Genomic DNA, 23,738 nt, shown 5'->3' with positions numbered 1-23,738 from the left:
AAGGAAAATATTCTCATAATGAATGAAAAGATAGGATAACTCAGAGAAATTGAAAATATGAAAAAGGATCAGCTGGAAATTTTAGAACTAAAAACATGGTATCTGAAATTAGAATTTATTGGATGGGGTTAATAACAGAATGGAGATGACATAGAAAAGAGTCAGTAAAAGTAAACTTGAAGATAGATAAATAAAGATTACCTAAAATGAAGAAAAGACAGAAAAAATACTGGAAAAAATGTACAGGGACTTTTGGGAGTGTGGGAATCAAAAGATCTAATATATGGATTTTTAGAGTTGCTGAAACAAAGAGTAGAAAAAATAATTTGAAGAAATAGTGGCTAAAAACTTCCAAAATTTGGTGAAACACATAAATTTACAGAATCAAGGAGGTCAGCAAACAAAACATATATGAAGAAAACCATGCCTGGGCCTATCATAATCAGACTGCTGAAAATCTATAACTAAATTCTGGGAGCAATGTCTGTCTAGAGCTCATCTCTGTGTAGGAGTGTTAGCCTTTCAAGACCCTACTGTCTGTTTCATCAGAGAAATAGCTTGTCTCAAATATTTTTACTTCTCATTACTCTACACAGCCACCTTAGATGCAATGATTTTTCCCATTTTACAGATGGAGGAACTGAGATATACATAAATGACACTGATTGCCTGGTATCATATATAAAATAGGTGGTGGGAGCAAGGCTTGCGCCTGGCTCTAACTTCAAAATCCATACAATTAACCATACTGACTGGCTCCAGCGAGAGAGAAGTTAATAGCTGTGAAAGTATCACGACAGTGTCTTGTGCTCAAAAATTACTAATTACAATCCTCCCTTTATTCCTTGTTTCTTGGTGGCCTTTGTTGTTAACACCCTCAATCAATCAATAGCTATTTATTCATAATCTAATATTTATTTATTCATAATCTAACTCTTCATAAGTACCATATTAGTTTCCTATGGATGCTGTAACAAACTGGGTGGCCTAACACAACAGAAATGTATTATCTCACAGTTCTGGAGGCCAGAAGTCTGAAATCAAGGTGTTGGTTGGGCCCCACTCTGATTTTTCTTTGCTCTTTCCAGTTTCTAGCAGCTCCAGGTATTCTTTAGATTGTGAATATATAACTGCAGCCTCTGCTTTTATTTTCACATGGCTTTCTCCTTGGTGTCTGTGTCTTTAATAGAGACACTTGTCTTTCTATTTAGGTCCCATATGGGTAATCCAGAATGATCTCATCTCAAGATCTTTATCTTAATGACATCTGCAAAGAACTTTTTTCCAAATAAAGTAACATTCTCAGGATCTGGAAGTTAGGATTTGGACATATCTTTTGAGGGGAAAGCCATTATTTAACCTGCCACAAATACCAAACCCAGTTTTGTTGTACCATAAGGTTAAAATTAGAAAGGCATGTAAATCATTGCCACTTCTTAAAAATGCTCACAATCGAATGTGGAAATAAGACATTCATAAAAAATAATCATATAAATTTTTTTTAATATAAAAACTTAAAAAAAAACTTTTAAAGTAATTCTAGGCACACTGCTAGGTACACATGGGTTTCCATCTACAGGGCCATGTTGGGTAGATATTATCTCCACTTCATAAATGAGACACTTAAGAGCCAAGAAGATGATGTGCATATCCCAGGTCATTCCCTCAGTATCATGTAGTGGTTACAGGCACTTTGGGTCTCATCTTCCTGTAAGAAGAAGATAATACCACCTCCCTCGGAGGAAATTACATCAGTGCATGGAAATCTATTAGCGCAATATCTAGTACACAGTAAGTTCTCAAAGAAGAAAGCTTAAAAAAAGTTTTAAAGGAAGCTAATCTTGGTAAATGGTCAGTATGGGATTCAGACGATGATGTGCCTGGCCCCAAACCCATGTTCTTTTTATTTTACCACAAAATATCAAACAGAAAATCTAGGGCACTTACATTACCTATTCTCTCTGCACAGAATGCTTCCCCCAAATCCTTAATCCTTCTATGGCTGGAGGGGGGGCACATGCTGCTACTTTATTCTCCTTCTTCTTCATCTTCTTTTAATAAAGTCTTTACTGAGCCGTAACTCATATGCCATAGAACATCACTATTTCAAGTACAGAATACAATTCAGTGGTTTTTTAGTATCTTCACAAAGCTGTGCAATTATCACCACAATCAATTTTAGAACGTTTTTCTCTCTCCTCCAAAAACCCATAGTCACTCCCCTTCTCCCCACTTCCTGCTGTCCCTAGACAAACATTAGTCTACCTGCTGGCTCAGTCGCTTTGCTCCTTCTGAACATTTCATATAAATGGAATCAGACAATGGAAGCTTTTGTGAGTGGCCTCTTTCACTTAGCATAATGTTTTCAAGGTTCATCCATGTTGTAGCATGTATCAGTACTTCATTACTTTTTATTGCCAAGTAATATCCCATTGTATAGGTATACCACATTTTATTTATCCATTCATCATTCGATGGACATCTGGGCTGTTTCCACTTTTTGACTACTACAGTCATGCTGCTAGGAACTTTCACATACAAGTGTTCGTGTGGGCACGTGTTTTCATTTCTCCTGAGTATATACATAGGAGTGGATCTGCTGGGTCATATGCTAACTCTATGTTTAATTTTGCGGGGGGCGGGGGGGAACTGCCAGACCCTTTCCAAAGTAGCCACATCCTTTTACATTCTCACCAGCAGCATATGAGGGCTCCAATTTCTCCATGTCCTTGCTTACACTTCTCATCTGTGTTTTTTATTATAGCTCCCTTAATAGGTGTAAAGTCGTATCTTATTACAGTTTCAAATTGTACTTGACTGATGGCTAATGATGTTGAACAACTTTTCATGTGTTTATTGGTCACTTGTACATTTTCTTTGGAGAACTATCTATTCAGATCATTGGCCCTTTACTTAAAAAATAAAAATTAGGTTGCCTTTTTCACTGCATCACTTCCATGGCAGCACAAAAGCTTTTCATTTTGATAAGTCCAATTAGTCTATTTTTTCTATCATTCCCTGTGCTGACTTCTTGATACTCAGGTCACCCTGTATTGTTTTCCTCGTGGCTTTTATGCTTACTGATATTTATTTATTTATAGGTATCCCTGGTTCTTTTTTGTCTCCCACTAGACGATTAGCACTCTGAAGGCAGAAGCTTATCTATTGTGCTCACTGCTCCATCCTCTGTGCCTACAATAGTCCTTTCCCAAAGTAGACACTTGATAAATATTCTATATAAATAAACATAAGATTCTTTGTACTGTCCCAGCAAAAAGTAGACTGTGAGGGACAACACGTTAGCCATGAGAAAAGTGTATGATTAAGTGGTGAGTTTATCTATTCCCTCCCCCCAAATCGGTTTTAGGAGCAACCCCTGCAGCCTCTGTCCATTTTCACCTAGAACCAAGGCACTGCCGATTGTGGGGAAGCAAAGGCCCTTGCTCAGAGGTTGCCTGGGATGGGCATGGGCAGCTTGTATGGAAATGAGACTGAGCTATGTTAGGCAACATCTGCTCATTGAAACCAGCCAATGACAGCTCACACAGCCACCAGCCTCACACAGCTTTATTCCGAGGACTGACAGCCACTGCACGTCCCTGAAAGGCTCCCACTTGGATGCGGTTGGTAGCAAACCCAATAGTTGCTCAACTCCACAAGCTAATGGATCATTAGCCGTTAGCATTGCTTACCTCCTACACCACATTCCAGGCTCAATCTCCTCTCTGCAAGTTGCCATCATCCGCAAGGTTTGTTTTCAGATGGTTTTCTTTCCTGGTTAACTGTGTAAAAAGAATATAGTTGGTCCATTTCACTCAAAAAATAAGGCTCTTCAATGGCCCATTTTATCTTCTATGCATCTCAGGTCTATAGCCTCCTCTTATTGTAACAATTTAAAGGAGACTCCTGGAAGGATTTTATGCCAGAGAATAATATTAAGGATGTAATGTTAATGGGAAGAGTGATGTTACCAAAATGTCAGTCCCTGACTCATCCAGGTGTGGTCAGTGAGGCCCTTCACTCCTAAACTCAGTTCAGTCCAGTCCTTTAACCAAAACGCACCAGGGAGTTTTCTTGTGGTCCACTAGGAACCTCAGCCTTTCAGTTGGTTGGGGAGGAAGACCTGGCTAGACTGCAACTGGTGGATTTGGAAGAAATCACCCAATTTATCTAGGTTGGCCTAGTCTATGATTAGGTTTGTTTTTTTCTTCTGCCTCATATTCCATTTCCAAGTCAGAGCTAGAGCCTTCAGTCTGGTTGCCACCATCAATACCTGAGTCCTATTCATTTTTGGTCAGTAGTTCTCATCATTGCGTACTTGCCTATTACAATGACATGGGGAGTTTTCCAAAACTGCTAATGCCCAGGCCAATTAAGTCATCATCTCTGTTTATGGAGACCAGGCATCTGATATATCTAAAGCTCCCTTGGTGATTCTAATGTGCAGCCAAAGTAAAGAACCATGTTTAGCCTCAGATGAGGTCAGGTGACATTAAGAAGGAACCATTCTCCTATAACACCACTGCCAACAGCTGCCTGACTTTGAACACTAACTGATAGGGTAGTCCCAGCCTGAGTTTGTCACTCTCTTGTAGTTGGACAGGGATCAGACTGATTTCATGGTGGTGCCTCAATCTTCCATCATGCCGTATCTTAGTTTACTTCTCCTTGCTGTTGACCCAGTTTCTGAATACCTGAGCATGTCTAAGTGTTCTAGACAGGCTGCGGTTGAACTTGTGGCTAAAGCTGAGTCTATGGCATTAAGTAGGGTCACTGGGAGGACTATAGCATAGCCAATGAAGATGGAGGCCCAATCTCTTGAATGAAGTAAAAATTGGGCCAAGCTCTATATGCAAGAAGTGTTTTTTTTCAGACCATGTGGGCATTGAAAAATTGCCTGGGACTCTGAATTTGATGCCTGGTGACTGATTACCAGCAACTTATGTAAAGACAGTCTTCTGCAGTGGCTTACTGCATTGAGTTCTTCCAGAAGCTAAGGTCAGTTCCATTCTGTTATTGGTAAGTCCATTCCAGGTTGAAAGAAATGTACTGGTTATAATAAAGATATACAAACAGAGAGCAAAGAATAAAATCAGCTTCTGAGATTTCTTCTGATGTCATAGGATGATGGTAGGAAATTGGGACTGGCACTGATAAAACTAACTTGGCACAGAGAGGGGAACTAAACAATGTAGACAAAGTCCAGGGCTATATGACTCTCTCAACACTAATGCTTGGAGGCATCTGTAAAAGATGGGGAAGCGATCACTTAGGCCATGGTAACAAGAAGTTCAGTCACCTGGGGAATATTTAGGAGTCTGACAAGTTGTGGTTATAGAATGGGGAGACCTGCCCATTGTGGGTGAAAGTAGCAAGAGTAAAGAGGGCTCTGGAGAGTTATGCTGGCTTTGAGCTTGAGGCTAAGGGTGAATCTAGAGCATTTAGCAGTATCACTGGAAGGTCGATCAAGCTAGAAGCCCTGTCTCTTGAATGGAATAAACACTGAATGAAACTCCATATTCCAGAAGTTCTGCCTTCAACACTCTGTGGGCATCCAAGTATCTGCTGGAACTCTCTGTCCAGTGAGGGTTGTCTGAGTGCCGCCAACAGAGCCTGGGAAGGAGCAGAGACAGTGGAGGCAGCCAGAGGCCCAGCTATTGTGTTGGCTCTATTTTCTGAGAATATGAATTTATTCTGATCCCTACTGGTCTGGGGGTGGAGACAATTAACAAACTCTGTGCCCCCAAGGAAGTCTGCTCTGTAACTGGGGATGGTTCAGCCAGTAGGTGGGAGGTCTTTGAGACACAAAATTTGGAATTTCAGGAAAGGCAGAAGCAGGGCTGACCAAAGATGGGGAGCCAGAGATAGCCAGCTCCTTCTCAGTGCACGTGGGGTTACCCTTGTGCTCCCTCTCTTCCCTTCTTTCCCTGCTCCCTTCTGTATTCAAATTCCAGCTAACAGCTAGACACCATAGGGGTGAGAGCACTCTTTAAAGGCAAAAGTAAAGACCTCATTAAATTGGGGAATGCAGAGAATAGAATGAATAGGAATGAAACACTTTCAGCTACCCCTCGGGAGGCCCCAGAAGAATAGCTTCTCAGTGGAAAGCATTAGCACCAAGCTAATTCCTTAATGGACTGCATCTCTACAGTGCTCCCAGAGGCCCAGCAGCACTGATGGGGGTGGAAGAATTTACACCCAGCCCTCCCCCGTCCCCACATTCAGCCTCAGACACAAAGCCCCAGGGCTGTAGGTGATGAAACACAAGCCAGGCTGGGGAAGATCTGGAGAATTTGGCTTCAAACCCACCCTTCCAACCACTCACATGCTCCCCCAGAGAGCTGTGTGGAATCCTCCCAACAGGCCTGGATTTTTGAGGTGTTTTAGAATGTAAAAAGTGAAAGTGAGGAATGGTAAAAAATTTAAATAATTTCAGTTGTCCTGGTGACCTGGGAATCCAGGATGAAGGCAAACCTCTGCTTGGGCCAAAAGTGCTCTCTATGTAAAGAAGATGAGCTCTTTTATGCAACCTGGTGATGCTAAAATCTGGAGCCCCATGAAACCCAGTAAAGGCGTCAGTAAATGCATCAGGATATCAGTAAAGGCAGCTCAGTGGAGTGGGAAGCAATGGGATTCAGAGTCAGGGAATCCTAACTTCATTGCTAAATTGCTGTATGACATTGCTTAGCCTCCCTACGGTTTAATAAGTTTCTTATTTGTAAGTTGGGTATAATAAATACCTATCTCATAGGGTGTGCTGTAAAGATTAAGTGAAATAAAATATATGAATAAGATCAACTGTTTACTCCGATGAAGAGCAGACACCATCACGTGTCTGTGGCATTGTAGGTAGCCCAGGAGACCTTCCTGATAATGATATTAATAATAGACATTAAAGACAAGACAACAGACCCAAAATGGAATCACTTGTGCTAAGTCCCATGTCACCAAACCGAGATTCAATAAATGTTTCAGCTCTCCCAGAAGTGAATCTTTTCTGTTTTTGTTTCTGTTTTTTTGGCTATGCTGCATGGCTTGTGGGATATTAGGTTCCCAGCCAGGGATCGAACCCATGCTCCCTGTAATGGAAGCACAGAGTCTTAACCACTGGACTGCCAGGGAAGTCCCCAGAAGTGGAATCTTAAACCAACCACTCAGAAATGACTTGATGAGAATTAATTAGGTAATCGTCTGATAAACCCCTGCCATTCCCTAGTAAACCTGCAATAACCAATTGGCTTTTTGCCTTAACCAACTTCCTTGTTCCTTCTGCCTATAAAATCTCTTTCCTTGTGCAGCTCTTTGGAGCTCCTTTGCATCTGCTAGATTGGATGCTGTCCAATTCATGAATCATTGAATAAAGCCAATAAGATCTTTAAAATATACTCAGATTAAATTTTGTTAACATAAATAAAAATTTTAAGCATCTACTATATGCCAGGCACTGTGCTCTACATTTGCATGCATCAGCATATTTATTCCTCTTAATGATGTTGTGGGTCAAGTATTCTTCTTATGCCCATTTTACATGTCAGAAAACAAAGTTTCAGAATATATAAGTAATTTGCTCAAGAAGACCACATACCTAGGAAGGTGCAGAACTGGGACTTTAACTTACCATGTGCCAAGCACTACTACGCCACATTGCCACCCAGCTGAACAGAGAAGCAAGTTGCCCCAAGGTTTGCCGTGCCCACGTGGGAAATAGAAAACTGCCACAACTGCACAAGGAGTGGATGGTGTTGAGGACTGGAATTACCCCAATATTCTCAGGGTGCAGTTCACCTACTTAATGTTTGGTATATGTGCTAAATGATATTTTCGTTTTGTTGTTGTATTTTTTGTTAAATATAACTGTGGCAGGTAGACTTCTAAGCTGGCATGCAATGATCCCCATCACCTAGTGTTACACCCTAGGGAACCCCTCCCCCTGAGTGTAGGCTGGATCTAGTGACTTTACCTTTAATGAACAAAACAGCAACAGTGATGCAAAGTTACTGTTGGTTTTCTATCACTGCATATATTAGCTTGGGCTGCATAACAAAATACCACAGATGAGGGGGCTTAAACAACAGACATTTATTTTTCCACCGTTCTGGAGCCTAGAAGTCCCAGATCAAGGTTCCAGCCAATTCGGTTTCTGGTGAGAGCTCTCTTTCTGGCTTGTAGACAGCCGCCTTCTTACTGCATCCTTACATGGTCTTTCCTTGGTGAGTGTGTATGGAAAGAGTGAGTGAGCTTTCTGTTTGGATCAGTCACCTTATGACTTCATTTAACCTTAATTACCTCATTGTTCTTATCTCCAAACACAATCACACTGGGAGGTAGGGCTTTAGCATGTGAATTTGAGGGTAGGAGACACAATTCTGTCTATAACACTGCATAACAGATCACCACACACAGGGAAGCTGAAAACAATACGCATTTACTATCTCACTCTTTCTGTGGGCCAGGAATCTGGGTATAGGTTACCTGGGTTCTCTGCTCTAAGTGTCACGAATGTGAAATCAAGGTGTGGGCCAGGCTGAATCCTTGTCTACAGATTCTGGAGGAAAATCTACTTCCAAGCCCATTCTTGCTGTTTGCAGAATTCAGTTCTTGCAGTTGAAGCACTAAGGTTCCTGTTCCCTTCCTGGCTGTCATCTGTGGGCTGCTCTCAGCTGCTGGGGCTACCTGCATTCCTTGCCACATGGCCCCTTTCATCTTCAAGTCAGCAAGAGCATGTCTAACCCTTCCTGTGCTTTGAATCTCTGACTTCCCTCATCTCTGGCCTTGAGACCCAGACTCATTAAATACACATGTGGTAGCTACCCTTCTAAAGGCCTCATGTGATTAGGTCAGTTCCACCCAGATAATCTCCCTATCTTTAGGTCAACTGATCTAAGACTTTAATTACATTTGCAAAATCCTTTTGGCCATATGATGTAATAGAATCATGGGAGTGCCAGCCCATCATATTCACACCAACAACCAGGTGAGTGAGCTTGGAAGAGGACTCCCTCCCCTGCAGCTGAGCCTTATGGAGCAGCCCTGGCCACAACTTGATTGTAGCTGATTGAGAGACCCTCAGCCAGAGAACCCACCTAAGCCACACCCGGATTCCTAAGTGCTGCTATTTTAAGCTGTTAGGTTTTGGGGGCAATTTCTTACACAGCAGTGTATAACTAATACAAGATCTCTTAGCAAAAGCAATGTGATAAGAGTGTATGACTTCTATGTGGGTTATTTCCAAGAGGCTGAATGAGGAAAGAAGAGTGATTCGTTCCCAATAATATTCCATAAAATGTAATTCATGTGAGTTACGTATGAAAGTGCTTGGCTTACCATAATGGCTGGTTTATGATAATAGGGATTTGTGATAAAACATAGGAAGGGTCCTCTTTGAGAGGTGAATTTCCCTGCTCACTTGACATGTGGTCCTTTCTGTTTAAACAAGGCAGTAAATCTTTCCCACATCCCATGAGCTACCATAGGGCCATATAGAAAGCAGTCAGGATTTTCTAGTCTCTAAATGGTATAATTCATCAATAGTTAGCAGTTGGTACCTGGCTACCATCTGGCATCTTGTGACTGTGCCCAGAACTAACATCTTCATGTTGGCAAGAAATACACCAAGATGCACCTTTCCCTGGGAGAAAGAAAAAAATTGTCCAGATTTGGTTCCTTCATAAAAGATAAGAGTACAATGGTCTGCTCACCTCTAAGATTCGCAAGGGCCAACGGCAAGAGTAAAAACACAAGGCCCATATACCATATGTTAAATAGTTAACAAAATGAAAACCTAAATAACATATGTTCTAGCCTGCTTCCTTGATAAATATACCTTCACAACAACCTAGAAGGCCAAGTTCACTTGCAGAGTTCTCAAACCCATTCCATGTGTGGGGAAAGCCACCTCTGAGCCCTTGGCCCACTCTCAGCTCTGTTCTACACCACATCCTCTTGTACAAGCCTGTGTATACCCTAGACTGCATGGCCAAGCCTGTCCACACTCTGCCACAAACAGCCCTGAGGCCTAGGAAGGCACATACCAGCATAACCCACCCTCTGGAAGACAGACACGGGAAGACCCCCGAACAGGTCCTGAAAGTGGGCATGGGGCCATTTGAACAGGGAATTGCAGGATTCTGATGAGCAGATTGTGGTCTAGGAGGGCACTGCCTCTGGATATGTATGTTCCTTGGCATGACAAGTTTTCATAATGTGTGTGGGTGGTGTGGGGAGGGGGACATAGACAGAGAGGAACCAGGATGGGGCCTCCAAAGCACGGGGATCCTTCTTGCCCAGCTCCGAGAGCAATGCTGCAGCCCTTTCCCTATGGCCTGAAGTGGGGTGAGCTGCATGATAGAAGGGGAATGAAAAGGCCATTAGCTGGGACTTAATGGAGCCACTGCACTGGAATCCACACTGATGGGATTGCAGAGTGAAGGTTGGTTACAGACTAAGAGAGAAAACCTAGACGACTGGGTCGATTTTCCAGTGTGCGTTTGTCAATAACAGAAGTGGTAGCTCAGCCCAAAGTCAGCACTGCCCGGCATGAAGTCACAATAGAAATGGAGATCCAGAGGGCATCCAGACAGGGAGGAAGGCCCCACTGTCAGGGAGACAGCCTCAGTCACTGATCGAGGAAGAGGGGCTGGAAGGGGGGCCAAGTTCTCCTCTCAATCCAGACACCGAGGTGCCCATCAAGATGGATGAGTTTGCAGTTACCCGGCTGGGGTCACCAGGACAAAACCAGACTAGCAGCAAAATGATGTGGTACAGTGTCCAGCGTCTCAGTTAAAGGCATGCTGAATCACCCAGCTCACCCACGCTAGAAACCTTCAAGGTGCCTAGTGAAATGCACTTTCCCGGTGAACATTTTCCAAACCCTCCTCCAGGAGAACCAGCCACCTTCCCTGTCCTGCCTTCTAGAGACATTACCCATACCTGCAAGGCAACAGAGACAGCAAGAGAGGCCAGGCAGCTGGGTACTCAAGCATGTAGACATTTGAATCACAAAGATCTGGGTTCCAATCACCATTCCTGTGTAGTATTGTGAACCTCTCTCAGCATCTGTGTCCTCATCCTTAACCAAAGAAGACATTAGTGCCCATTTCATAGGATTGTTACAAGATTTAAAGGAGGTAACAGGCATTAAGTGTTGAGCCTGGTGCCTGGAATACAGTAAGAGCTCAATAAACATTGGTAATTATTGCATTAGAGTTAGCTGTTCACAAAATTGTCTTCCCTCCTTAAGGCTAATGGCAGTATCTTATATCTCCAGAACCTGTCACAGTGCCCTGTTTAAAAAAAAAAAAAAGAAAAGAAAAGAAAAGAAAGAAAGAAACTCATTTAGGGCCCACTCTATGCCAAACACTGTGCGAGGCCAATAATAAGCCATGGCTAAGTATGGATTTGCAGAATCAAATAAAGAAGTCAAGAGATTTTAACTTATAATTAAGAATTTCCCAACTCTCAGTTAAGCTCATAAAGTATCTATAACTAATCTTGAATCTTCCTTATTTGAATGTTCATTTCCCCCCCCCCACCCTCCCTTTTTTAACCCCTTAGGGGAAAGAAAAATATTTTTTTTCTTTGTTTTCAAACAACCTGCTATATTGGGTGGATCTACAAGAAAAGACTCTGCCACCCCCTCAGACATCTCCAGTTTCTCTGATCCCACGTGGGAAGAACTGTCTGTTATCTGTCCTTTGGTTGTTTTACTAGCAAAATAGCTCAGATGCAGATTCCCAGTGGGTGTGAAATCATTTCTTCTCAAGAGGCAGTGCTAAGCAGAAACATATTTATAAGAGTCACAATACATATTCACCACGTAGCTTCCAGCAGCGTTGCCTGTGTGGAAAGTATCTCTACTGATTACCAGTAAACCGCAACCAGATTAGATTTCCACATTTCATTTATAAGCGTTAATGGAGAAGGTTGAAAAAGAAGACTGAAGGAGAAATAATGCATTGTGTTACCTGTCTCCTCCATTTGATTTGACTAGAATGCTTTCTCCATTAGACCAGGCTGATTTCACCACTGGATCCCAAGTTCTAGGATGAGAAGAATGCCTGCCACAGAGTAAGCATTTGGTAAGTATTTGTTGCATGAATGAATGAATAAGTAAACAAGTGAACAAATAAATCCTGCCCTGGGTATTTTTACTACACCTGGCGCCTTTGCTGATATCTGATCCATAGTGGTATGATCTGCTCAGACCTTTCATGGGCTTTGTTCTGATGGATTTTGAAAACATGCCCTTTTAGAATCTGAATTCATTTTCAAAATGCTAAACAGAGACTATCAGCTCCTATAGCAAGATGAGAGGATGACAAGTCTGAGCTGGCCTGCAGATATGGTGGAGTATTAATGTCCTGTGATCTGTTTGCCCTGTTAGCTAGAGGTTCCTGCCTGACTGTTTTGGGCAGCATGTGTACTGAATATTGCTCCTTTAACTTCTGGGACACGTGGAGTTCCACTTAGATAGCCTGGAGGGTTTTCCTATGGAATAGCTCCTTGGTCCCCCTTTCCTACCATGAATTCTACATCCCCCTAATTTAGCTCTTCTCATCCCCTGCTGTGTGTAACAAAGGACTTGAGAATATGTGAGGAAAATTAGAAGTAACAAAATCTGAAAATCATCAGGTCTGGAAGGAAGTCGACAAAGATGTATTCCAAGGATTTAAGAATAAGGTTTTGACCTTGGGTGGGGGGCATCTGCCTCCTGTCAGGAAGAAATGAAATCCTCTGAGAAAGAAAGCAAGTCAGTGGGTGCCCATGATGGCAAGGCACTTGTCAGGCTGGAGGGGAAGAAGGAAATTCAGGCAGAGGTAAATGGAAGAAAAACTAGTGAAGAAGTGAGCTCTGGTCACCCAAGGGATCTACAATGCTGCACATGGTGAGGGTGAGAATAAAACTCATCTCCAGGAAGCTCGTCCTCTTTCAACTCCCAGTCCCAACTTGGAGTAACAAGAGTAGACGTCAGGGTGGACAACAGAGGAGAGCTGGACACAAAATCATCTTCAAGGATCAGTGATTGGACAAACAGATAGCCAACAGGCACACGAAAGGATGCTCAACATCACTAATCATCAGGGAAATGCAAATCAACCGCTATGAGCTATCCCCTCCCACCTGTTAGGATGGCTGTCCTCAAGAAGGCAAGAGGTACCACATGTCGGTGAGAATGTGGAGAAAAGGGAACCCTTGTGCACTGTTGGTGGTGAAATGGTGAAAAATGGTGAAACCAACACGGAAAACAGTATGGAGGTTCCTCAAAAAATTAAAAAGAGAGCTACCAGCCATCCCACTTCTGGGTATGCATCCAAAGGAGATGAAATCACTATCCCCAAAAGATATCTGCACTCACAGCAGCATTATTCACAATAGCCAAGATATGAAAATGACCTAAGCATCTGTCAATGGATGAATGGATAAAGATGTAGTATATTTATACAATGGAATATTGTTCAGCCCTGAGAAAGAAGGAAATGCCGCCATTTTTCATAACTTGGGTGGAACTTGAGGGCATTATGCTAAGTAAAATAAGCCAGACAAAGACAAATACTGCATGGTATCATTTATATGTGGAATCTTAAAAAAAAAAAAAAGTCAAACTCATAACAACAGAGATTAGAAAAGTGGTTGCCAAGAGCTGGGGATGGGGGAAGTGGGGAGAGGCTGGTAAAAAGGTACAAACTCCTAGTTATAAAATGAATAAGGTCTGAGGATCTAATGTATAACCTGGTGACTACAGTTGATAACACTGTTTTGTATAAATGAAATTTGCTAAGAGAATAGAACTTAAATATTCTCACACACACACACACAAAGATAAATATGTGAGGTGATGGATGTGTTAATTAACTAGGTCAGGGGAATCCTTTCAAAATGTACATGTATATCAAATCACCATCTTGTACAAATATACTTCAATTAAGCTGAAATGAAAAGAAAAAGAACAAAAGATCTTTTCAGGTGGACATGTTTCCTGGGATTGGCATTATTCTTTGTTTTATGGTGACGTCACTATCACCATTGTTTGTCTTCAAACAGGTTTCTTGCTGTGAGGCAGGAGAAAGAGTAAAGACAGTTCATTCCAGACGTCTCTCCTTAAACCTGAACTACCTGGGGACCAGCATGAATAGGTATTTAAACAGACTTTGAAAATACAGTCATTTAAACAATGTGGTACATTGGTTCAGCTAAACATAACATATGGCTTAGATTATACTCCACTATATGTGAGAATTTACTATATAATAAAGAAGGGAAAACATAAGATTACTGAATAAATCATATTGGGACAAATGATTAGCCACGTGAAAAGTCTCTTCAATGTCATGCACCCAAACAAATTCTAGATAGAGCAAAGAGTTACTTTTTAATCGAAGCATAAATAAACAACAAGAAAAGAGAAATGAATATCAAGCTTCTGCAGAGAAGTGAGTAGATTTAGAAAAGATTAAAAAAATCACAAAGGAAAAGATGGGCAGATGTGGTTACAAAAAATTTAAATCTTCTGTCCATAAAAAAAAAAAATCAAACTTAAAAGGAAAACAATAAACAGGGAAACACATCTGAAGCAAATATAACAAAAAGGAACCATGTATTTTTATATTTGAATTAATAAACATCTTTAAGAAAAACAAAGATGCTGATGGATGAATAGAGAAAGGGTCTAAACAGATATTTCCCCAGAGAGGAAATGTTACAGTTTAACAAACATGGGAAAAATGTTCAATGTTACTACTAATCAAAGCCATGCAAATAAAACAACCACATTTCATGCTTTTCAAATTAGCTGGTCTTTTAAAATGATAATAGGTATATTAACACAAGTGTGGCAAAATGGGTATGTACTTAACACTGCATATCAGAGTGTAAACTGGCACAGCCTTTTTTAAGAGAGCACTTTTAAGTGTGTATCCAATGCCTTAAAATGGTCACACCCTTTGATCCAGCAATTACACATTGGAATATGGAGCTTAATGAAGTCACTTGAAATACTGGTGGTGGGCTGGGGACTGGGAGGGGGTGAGTTTATGCAACAAGATTATCATCACAATAGCATATTTAATAGTGAAAAAAATTTTTTTAATTTAAATGTTTGGTTAAATAAGCCATGCCATAATCCTAGCACGAAACATTGAAGCTCCATTTACAATAGCCAGGGCATGGAAGCAACCTAAGTGTCCACTGACAGATGAATGGATAAAGAAGATGTGGCACATATATACAATGGAATATTCCTCAGCCATAAAAAGAAACAAAATTGAGTTATTTGTAGTGAGGTGGATGGAACTAGAGTCTGTCATACAGAGTGAAGTAAGTCAGAAAGAGAAAAACAAATACCGTATGCTAACACATATATATGGAATCTAAAAGAAAAAGTGGTTCTGAAGAACCTAGGGGCAGGACAGGAATAAAGACACAGATGTAGAGAATAGACTTGTGAGGACACGGGGAGGGGGAAGGGTAAGCTGGGACGAAGTGAGAGAGTAGCATGGACATATATACACTACCAAATGTAAAATAGATAGCTAGTGGGAAGCAGCTGCATAGCACAGGGAGATCAGCTCGGTGCTTTGTGTCCACCTAGAGGGCTGGGATAGGGAAGGTGGGAGGCAGATGCAAGAGGGAGGAGATATGGGGATATATGTATATGTATAGCTGATTCACTTTGTTATAAAGCAGAAACATACCATTGTAAAGCAATTATACTCCAATAAAGATGTTAAAACAAAAAAACAAACAAACACCTCTGTCTTAGTTCAGGCTGGTATAACAAAGCCCCACTGACTGGGTGGCTTATACACAAAATAAATTTATCTCTCACAGTTCTAGAGGCTGGATGTCTGAGATCAGGATGCCATCTTGGTCGGGTTCTGATGAAGACACTCTTCTGGGCTGCAGACTTCTCATTGTGTCTTCATGTGGTGGAAAGAGGGGAAAAGAACTCTCTGGGGTCCCTTTTATTAGGGCACTGATCCCATTCACGAGGGCTGCACTCTCATGACCTCATTTCCTCACAAAGGCTCCGCCTCTCCTAATACCATCACATTGATGGTACTGAAATCCTAACGGAAGTTAGGATTTCAACATATGAATTTCGGGGGGGACACTAACATGCAATCCATTGAAACCTTTCAATGCAAAATTGAGGTAGAATCACAGTGCTGGCCCAAAAGTGATGCTCGGTAAAAAGTTGTAGAATGAGGAAATCACTGAGTGCTGATGGCTAGTACTTATGTAGCACTCACCACTTGCCTGGCACTGTTCTAGTCCCTTTACACATCTTAGCTCATTCAATCCTCCAACAACCAGGAGATAACCGTAACAGAGTTCTACAAATTTGGTGGCTATAAACAATGGAAATTTACTCTCTGTTCTGAAGGCCAGAAGTTTAAAATCAAGGTGTTGGCAGGGTTGGTTCCTTCTGGAACCATGCCTCTCTCTGACCTCCTGTGGCTCTGGATATCCTTGGGTTCCTTCCCTGATAGATGCCAATCTCTACCTCTATTTTTCCATGGTTGTCCCCTCTGTGTGTATCTCAAGTCTCCCCCTCCTTTCTCTTATAAGGACACCAGTCATTGGATTTGGAGTCCACCCTAAATCTAGTCTGATCACATCTTGAGTTTCTTAATTACCTCTACAAAGACCCTATTTCCAAATCAGGCCAAATTCATAGGTATCAGAGGAGGACACAGTTCAGCCCCTCGACAGTGTTTTACAGAAGAAATGGGAAAATGTGGAGAATCCCTGAAAAAGAGTAGGCGGAGGTCACTTGAGAGAATTTTCTTTGTGTAGTGCAATCTAGTTTTCAGTCTCACTACTAAACTATGAGCTCCTCCAAGGCAAAGGCCTTTTTATTTTATGTCCCCAGGGCTTGGCATATTGCCTGATGACACTCAGTAAATATTTGCTGATTTGAGCTCTGTCTTAGTCTGTTTTGGCTGCCGTAACAAAATACCATAGACCATGTGGCTTAAACAACAGAAGTTTATTTTCTCACAGGTCTGGAGGCTGGAAGTCTGAGATCAGGGTGTCAGCAATGGTCGGGTTCTGGTGAGAGTTCTCTTCCTGTCTTGCAAGCGGCTGCCTTCTCACTACACCCTCAAGTGGTGGGTGGGATGAAGAGATAGAAAGAGCTGAGCTCTCCTGATGTCTCCCTTTTTTTTTTTTTTTTTGCAGTACGCGGGCCTCTCACTGTTGCGGCCTCTCTCGTTGCGGAGCACAGGCTCCGCGGCACGTGGGATCTTCCCGGACCAGGGCACGAACCCATGTCCCCTGCATCGGCAGGCGGACTCTCAACCACTGCGCCACCAGGGAAGCCCCTGATGTCTCTTTATAAGGGAGCTAATCCCATCAGAAGGGCCCCTCTCTCATCTGAACCTAATTATCTCCTAAAGGCCCCACCTCCAAATACCATCACTTCAACACATGAATGTGGAGGGGACACAGACACTGATTTCATAGCAAGTTTATATTCAGTTAAGAGCCAGGGGTCCTCTGGAGAAGAGTACTCTGCCAGCTGTTATAAAATTTTCTTCATTTTCTTTATCCTCAATGTTAGATACGGGATAAGCACACTGTTAACAAACTGAGCACACACACACATTCTTTCTTATACACACACACTCTCTCCTGCCTTCACCGTTCTTAAGATCACTATAATTTATAACTATACAAGTTCAGAAGAAACAAGCATGCCAACACAGAGCCAGAGTCAGATGCACATATGGAAAGTTGCATGCAGATTCCAGAGTTTGTCATCAGTGTTGTATATAAGCCGTTACGGATATAAGCCTGTTTCCTCACTGCTGGGCTCTGGGATTTGCACTATTTCTCTGCAAAATACCTTCTTTTTACTGTCTTCCTCCATTGTTGAGACCAGACCTCCTTTTCATGGCTATTGTAAGTATGCTCCTTGCCTTGAATCCGGGAAAGCTAAGGGGAGAGAGACTGAACAGGCTATCCCCTCCACCCCCATCAACAACGCTGTGCTTGAATATTAGACCAAGAAATGTTCTGACAGCCCAAAGCCACTCCTACAGGGAAGTAGCTTGAGACGTCTGGTGAGAAAGGAAGTGTTCTCCCCAGCTATCCTTGTTTGAAAACTGACCCAAGAATAACATTCTATCTGTGTACTCAAGTGGGATCTTAGACATGGATTTTTAGGCCACATGGACTAGTCCAGCAATTTTCCAGAAGGACTAATAGTTTTACATGTTGCTTTTTCAAAGCATTCCACTGAACGAGAGATTTATATTTACATTTATATTTGGACGTTTATATGTTTATTATCCCCACTCCAAAATATAAGGTCTTTGGAGAAGATGGGAATTTCTTGTTTATTGTTGAATCTCCATTGCCTAGTACCTGAGGATCCCAGTAAATAGATAACGGACAAAAGGACCCACCTAATCTTTCCCACCACCTAGAAGTGACAGAAGAAGTTAAATGTGGTGAGTAATATGGCTAAGACACAGAGGGAAGGTTATTTAAACGAGGTGGCATTTGGGTGGTGTGATACTGTGACTTATAATAAGAAATATATATTTGGTCTTAGTCCATGGTTCCTGGTTCACAGCTCCTAAAACCCTAGGAATTTCCTAGTGTTGAGAGTGATAAAGGTGTTTATTGTTATGTTAAAGAGATGACTCTGGACCACACCTAAGGTTGAGGACTGGTTGCTAGGGGAACCAACCTGAGATTAGAGAGTTAGAACTTGCAGTCCTACCGCACCCCCCCCACCCCGCCCCCCGAACTCCAGGGAGGGGAAAGGGGCTGGAGATTGAGTTCAATCATCAATGGACAGTGACTTAGTCAATCATGCCTATGTAATGAAGCCTCCATAAAAAACCGAAAGGACTGGGTTCAGAGAGGTTCTGGGTTGGTGAACATGTGGCTATTTGGGGAGAGTGGTGTATTTAGAGAGGGCCTGGAAGCTCCATGTCCCTTTCCCATACCTTGCCCTGTGCATCTCTTCCATCTGGCTGTTCCTGAGTTAAATTCTTTGTAATCAACTGGTAATCTAAAAGGTAAAATATTTCTCTGATTTCTGTGAACCACTCTGGCACATTAATCAAACCCGAGAAGGGGGTTGTGGGAACTTCTGATTTATGGCCAGTTGGTCAGAAGTACAGACAACAACCTGGGCTTTCGACTGGCATCTGAAGTTGTTGGAGAGGGTAAGACTAAGCTCTTAACCTGTGGAATCTGACTGTACCCGGATTGATAGTGTCGGAATTCAGTTGAATTGTTGGACACCTGGTTGATGTCCATAGAGTTGCTTGTTGGATGTATGGGAGGGACCACCCCCCACCCCGCCTCCAACATTGGAATTTAGTGGACAGAACGCAAAAGAGGTGGAGTCCTGAATAATGAAGAGGCCACCAGGGGATGATGTGGGGAACAGAGTTCTTACCAGAAGGAACAGCAAATGCAAACGTCCCCTGAGAGAGACCAGTTTAACATTCTCAAGGAAACCAGTGTGACCTGGCAGAGCAAAGGAGCATCAGCAAGTGGGTGAGTCAAGGTCAGAGAGGCACATGGATGGCACAGGGCCTCTAGGAGCTGAGGAGCTGGGATGCTGCTCCAGTGTGGGCAGCTGCGTAGGGCTTGGAGCAGGCAGAGGTTGAGAGAGGCCTTATTCTGCTTTAGAAGCATTAGAGTCAGTGGATCTGAATTTGTTATCAAAATTCCACCTGGTGCTAGTTTGGTACTGAGATATGCCCTCCAATTAAAGATCACTGCATGTGCCACAGAGGCCCCCAACAGGGAAATGACAGAAAAACAATGTGCAGAGAGCACTTTCAGTTGCCTTGAGTTCCTGATGCAGGAAAGGATGCTCTGAAAAGCCTTTGCTTTAAAACTCACAGAGGCTGTTATTGCGTTCCCTCCAATTTCATATGCTGAAGCCTTAACCCCCAATGTGACTGTTTGGAGATAGGACCTTTACAGACGTAATTAAGGTTAAATGAGATCATAAAGGTGGGGCCCTAATCTAATATGACTGGTGCCCTTATAAGAAGGGGAAGAGACACCAAGGATGCCTGCACACAGAGAAAAAGCTCATGTAAGGACGCAGTGAGAAGACAGCCATCTGCAAGCCAAGGTATGTCTTGTACATTTTAAAAACTTAATTTTCCTGATGCCTCAGCATCCCCACAAACAGACTGTGAGCACCTGCCCAGGTGACCACATATACCCGTGTGATAAGGCTGGTGCTTCTACAAGTTCCCCCTCTTGCCCTCCTCTGAGTGTAACCTAGTGACGTTCAAATGCACCAATGAACCCCCTTCATGCCTTTTGCTTCTGTAACTCCACTCTGACCCCCAGTCAAGGTACTTCCTACAGTCCTCTCTCTCCCTCTCCCGTGCTCTCTCTCTCTCTCTCTCTCTCTCTCTCTCTCAGCTCCCTACCTGCTTGCTTGGGTGAACCTGCTCCCTGGATTCCCCTCCCATGTGTCCCCCTGTGCAGTGTGCCATGCCTCCCCTTCTAGGACATGTAAGTATAATAATTCCTCTAATTTCCTATGCCTCGTCAAGTATAATTTCCATGGCTGTGTTGGAGTGATCCTTAAAGACCCTACAGGGGACTTACACCTCCATTCACACAAGGAGAAAGGCTTCAGGAGAAACCAACCCCACTGGTACCTTGACCTTGGACTTCCAGCCTCCAGAATTGTGAGAAATAAATTTCTATTATTTAAACCACCTAGTCTCTGGTGTTTTGTTATGGCGACACTAGCAAATGAATACAGTCTCCAATCATACACTTATCCTCACAAAACCCGCAAGTCAGCATATCTTACTTCCTCCTGATTTGTCTGAAACTGAGGGGGTTCCCCGAACCTGGGAACTGCGGTGCTAACACCTGGAAAGACAAACCAGGATGAATTGGCTACCCTATACTACCACAACCTTCCCACATCCAGCCCTTGGGAAAGGACAGGAAAGAAAAGAGAAAAAGATGGCTTTAGAGCCCCATTTTCTATTGTTTATCATCCAGGACATAGCACTGACCCGAACCCATGGGAAACAATGCAGAAGATCACTGGTACTGAAAAGGTGAAGCAGTATTTAAAGGTTTTAATAAAGAAATACTTATACAGCCTTCACCACATATCAGGCGCTGTTCAAGTGCTCTACATACAGTGACGCATGGAATCCTCACACAGCCCAATGAGATGGTACCACGATTATTCACATTTTGCAGAGGAGGGAACTGAGGCCCAGAGGCAACGGAGGCCCAGAGATGTGTGGCCCCAGGTCATACATGGTGGCTGACACAACACTGCCTTTGGGTCCAGAGTCTCAGGCATCCCTCTTTGCCACGCTGGTCACAATGGGCCAGTGCAATACATCAGTAAATCTAAGCAACTAAGGCAACCTGCATGAGGAGTTTCCCTGGTTTATTTTCCATGGACACCTGTGGCCATGGCCTTGATACTAGATGTTAAGAAATTTCCCAGGAGCATCAGATCTGTCTGGCCAGCCAGACTGGGTGGCATCCCAACAATCTCACAGGTTGTTAAGAGGCTAGGTGAGGATAATCAATGCAATGCCCTTAACAGAGCGCCTGGTGCAGAATACAGAGCATTCAATGAATGTTCACTGATCATAATAGCAACAGCAACAATAATAAGAGCCATCACCGCCACTACCCACTGTTTGAATTACTGTCAGTCTCTGCATTAGCTGTAAGATTTTCTGATTTTTCCAAGCAGGTGTTCAAGAGCTCAGTGATCTTCCAACTCAACACCTTGGACAAACTTCAATTGAATAGATTCAAAACACAAGGCCAGAGCGCCCTCATACCCTGACCAGCACTTGGAAGCATAAAAGCTGCCGGGTCCTTGTGATGGAAAAACTCTGCCACTGATTCTGCCCAGCCCACAGGAGAGCAGTAACCTAGCCCATCTCCTATTTCAGAGATAACACCTTAGAAGCCCCCAGTTTATTTACAGCAAACGTTCAGCTGCTGGTCCTCTCCGATGTAAATGAATTTCAAAACACTTTAAATTCAGGATAAAGCAGTGAAATGGGAAAATCTTTACACTCCAATAAGACATCATTACTGGCAAGCATATTGCACTTTCAATATCAGACTGAAAACCACCAGTGCATGAAAGGAATGAGGGCATCTGGGTGGGCATCGGGCAGCTTGATAAACAGGGTCCTGCTGGGGAGGAAGAAGCTCTGGGGGTCTCCAGATGAAGGACTCCCCCCGCCTTTCTGGACTGTCAGAAGTTTCCAAAGATGGCAAGGTTTCCAGCCCACACCCTGCACAAAGGGTGGCGGTGGGGGGAGTAGATCCTGTTTACTTCTGGGCAGTTTTTCTAGGGTGTGTTTAGTCGTATCAGTAGACGGGGATAAAGGAGCAGGTTAGGCAGGGATCATTAGCATTTAGATTGCACAACTGAGAAACTGATGAGTGGGAAGAATGGGTTGCTATGACCCATAAGAGGGGAGACCAAGAGCCGACACCAGAAGTCCCTGAAATTGATCAACTGCTCTTAAATGGGCATCTCAAGAATGGGCAAGGGAAGGGAGAGAGAGAGGAAAGGAAGGAGGTGGGGAGGAAGAAAGGAGAGAAGGAAATCGGAGCAGGATGGAGGGAGGAGGGGAAAACAGGAGAAAGAAAGACAGCAAGGAAGAGCGGGAGAAAAGAAAAAGTGAAAGATACAAGTTGAGAAGGAAGATAAAAGGAAGGCAGTGACAGAGGGAGGTGTTTGATTGAGGATGCCAAGCACCAGGTAGACATTCTCCACTTCCTTCTGTGAGGGAAGGACCTATTATCTTCATGTATGAATAAGGAACTGGAACTCAAGAGAATTTCAAGTTCTCTACGGTCATATGGCACACTCAAATCCCACGCTCTTTGCACCCCATCATGCCACTGGCTCTTCCCTAGTTTTCCCAGAGCCAAATGTTCAAAGGCACCTGCTCGTTCAAGGCTGTTAAAAATAGTAGGAATGCCTAGCATCACTAACTTCCTGCTCCATATCAGATGCTATGCTAGACATTTTAAAATAGTGTCTCATTTAATAACATTATCACCATTTTACAGATGAGGACACAGAGGCTCAGAGAAGCCTAACTGAGGCCATCCAGCTACTCTGCCAGGATTCTCACCTGCACTGTCTTAATTTAGAACCATTAACCTCAGTTCTAGTCATGACTCAGCTGTTACCTTAAGGAGTGACCAGGAAGCTTCTACCTTTATCAGCCTGTGACCGGCTGAATAATGGTCTCCTGAAAGATGTCCATGTCAATCTCTGAAACCTGTGAATATGTTACCCTACATGGCAAAGTGGACTTTACAAATGTCATTAGTTTAGGATTTTGAGATGGGAATATTTTCCGGAATTATCTAGGTGGGCCCAATATAATCACAAAGGTCCTTATAGAGGAAAGAGGGAGGCAGGAGGGTGAGGGTCAGGGTCAGAGAGATTTAAAGATGCTGTGCTATTGTCTCTGAATGTGAAAAGGAGGTCATGAGGCAAGGAATGCTAGTGGCCCTTACAAGCCAGAAACGATAAGGAAACAGATTCTTTTCTAGAGCCTCAGAAGGAATGCAGCCCTGCTGGCACTTTGATTTTACCCCAGTAAGATTCATTTTGAACTTCTTTTGTGTTGTTTCAAGCCACTAGGTTTATGGTAATTTGTTATAGCGTCAATAAGAAGCTAATACAGAGCCTCAGTTTCCTTATCTGCCAAACAGAAATTATAGTCTTGGATCTGCCT

At 42.9% G+C, this 23,738-nt stretch overlaps 1 long non-coding RNA gene across 1 annotated transcript in view; it reads right to left on the bottom strand.

Annotated features, from left to right (window-relative positions):
* LOC132438813 (uncharacterized) overlaps positions 1-23,738 on the bottom strand; it is a 103,493-nt gene that overhangs the window by 60,239 nt on the left and 19,516 nt on the right. Inside the window, exons 2-3 of the long non-coding RNA XR_009522226.1 lie at positions 11,964-12,056; positions 3,693-3,782 (exon numbers count right to left, since the gene is read on the bottom strand). This is a non-coding gene — a long non-coding RNA (uncharacterized lncRNA). The remainder of the gene's footprint in view (positions 1-3,692; positions 3,783-11,963; positions 12,057-23,738) is intronic.

Source organism: Delphinus delphis, chromosome 15 (genome assembly GCF_949987515.2).
Source record: "Delphinus delphis chromosome 15, mDelDel1.2, whole genome shotgun sequence".
NCBI classification, from domain to species: domain Eukaryota; kingdom Metazoa; phylum Chordata; class Mammalia; order Artiodactyla; family Delphinidae; genus Delphinus; species Delphinus delphis.
This window is presented reverse-complemented; position numbering and strand designations above follow the sequence as displayed.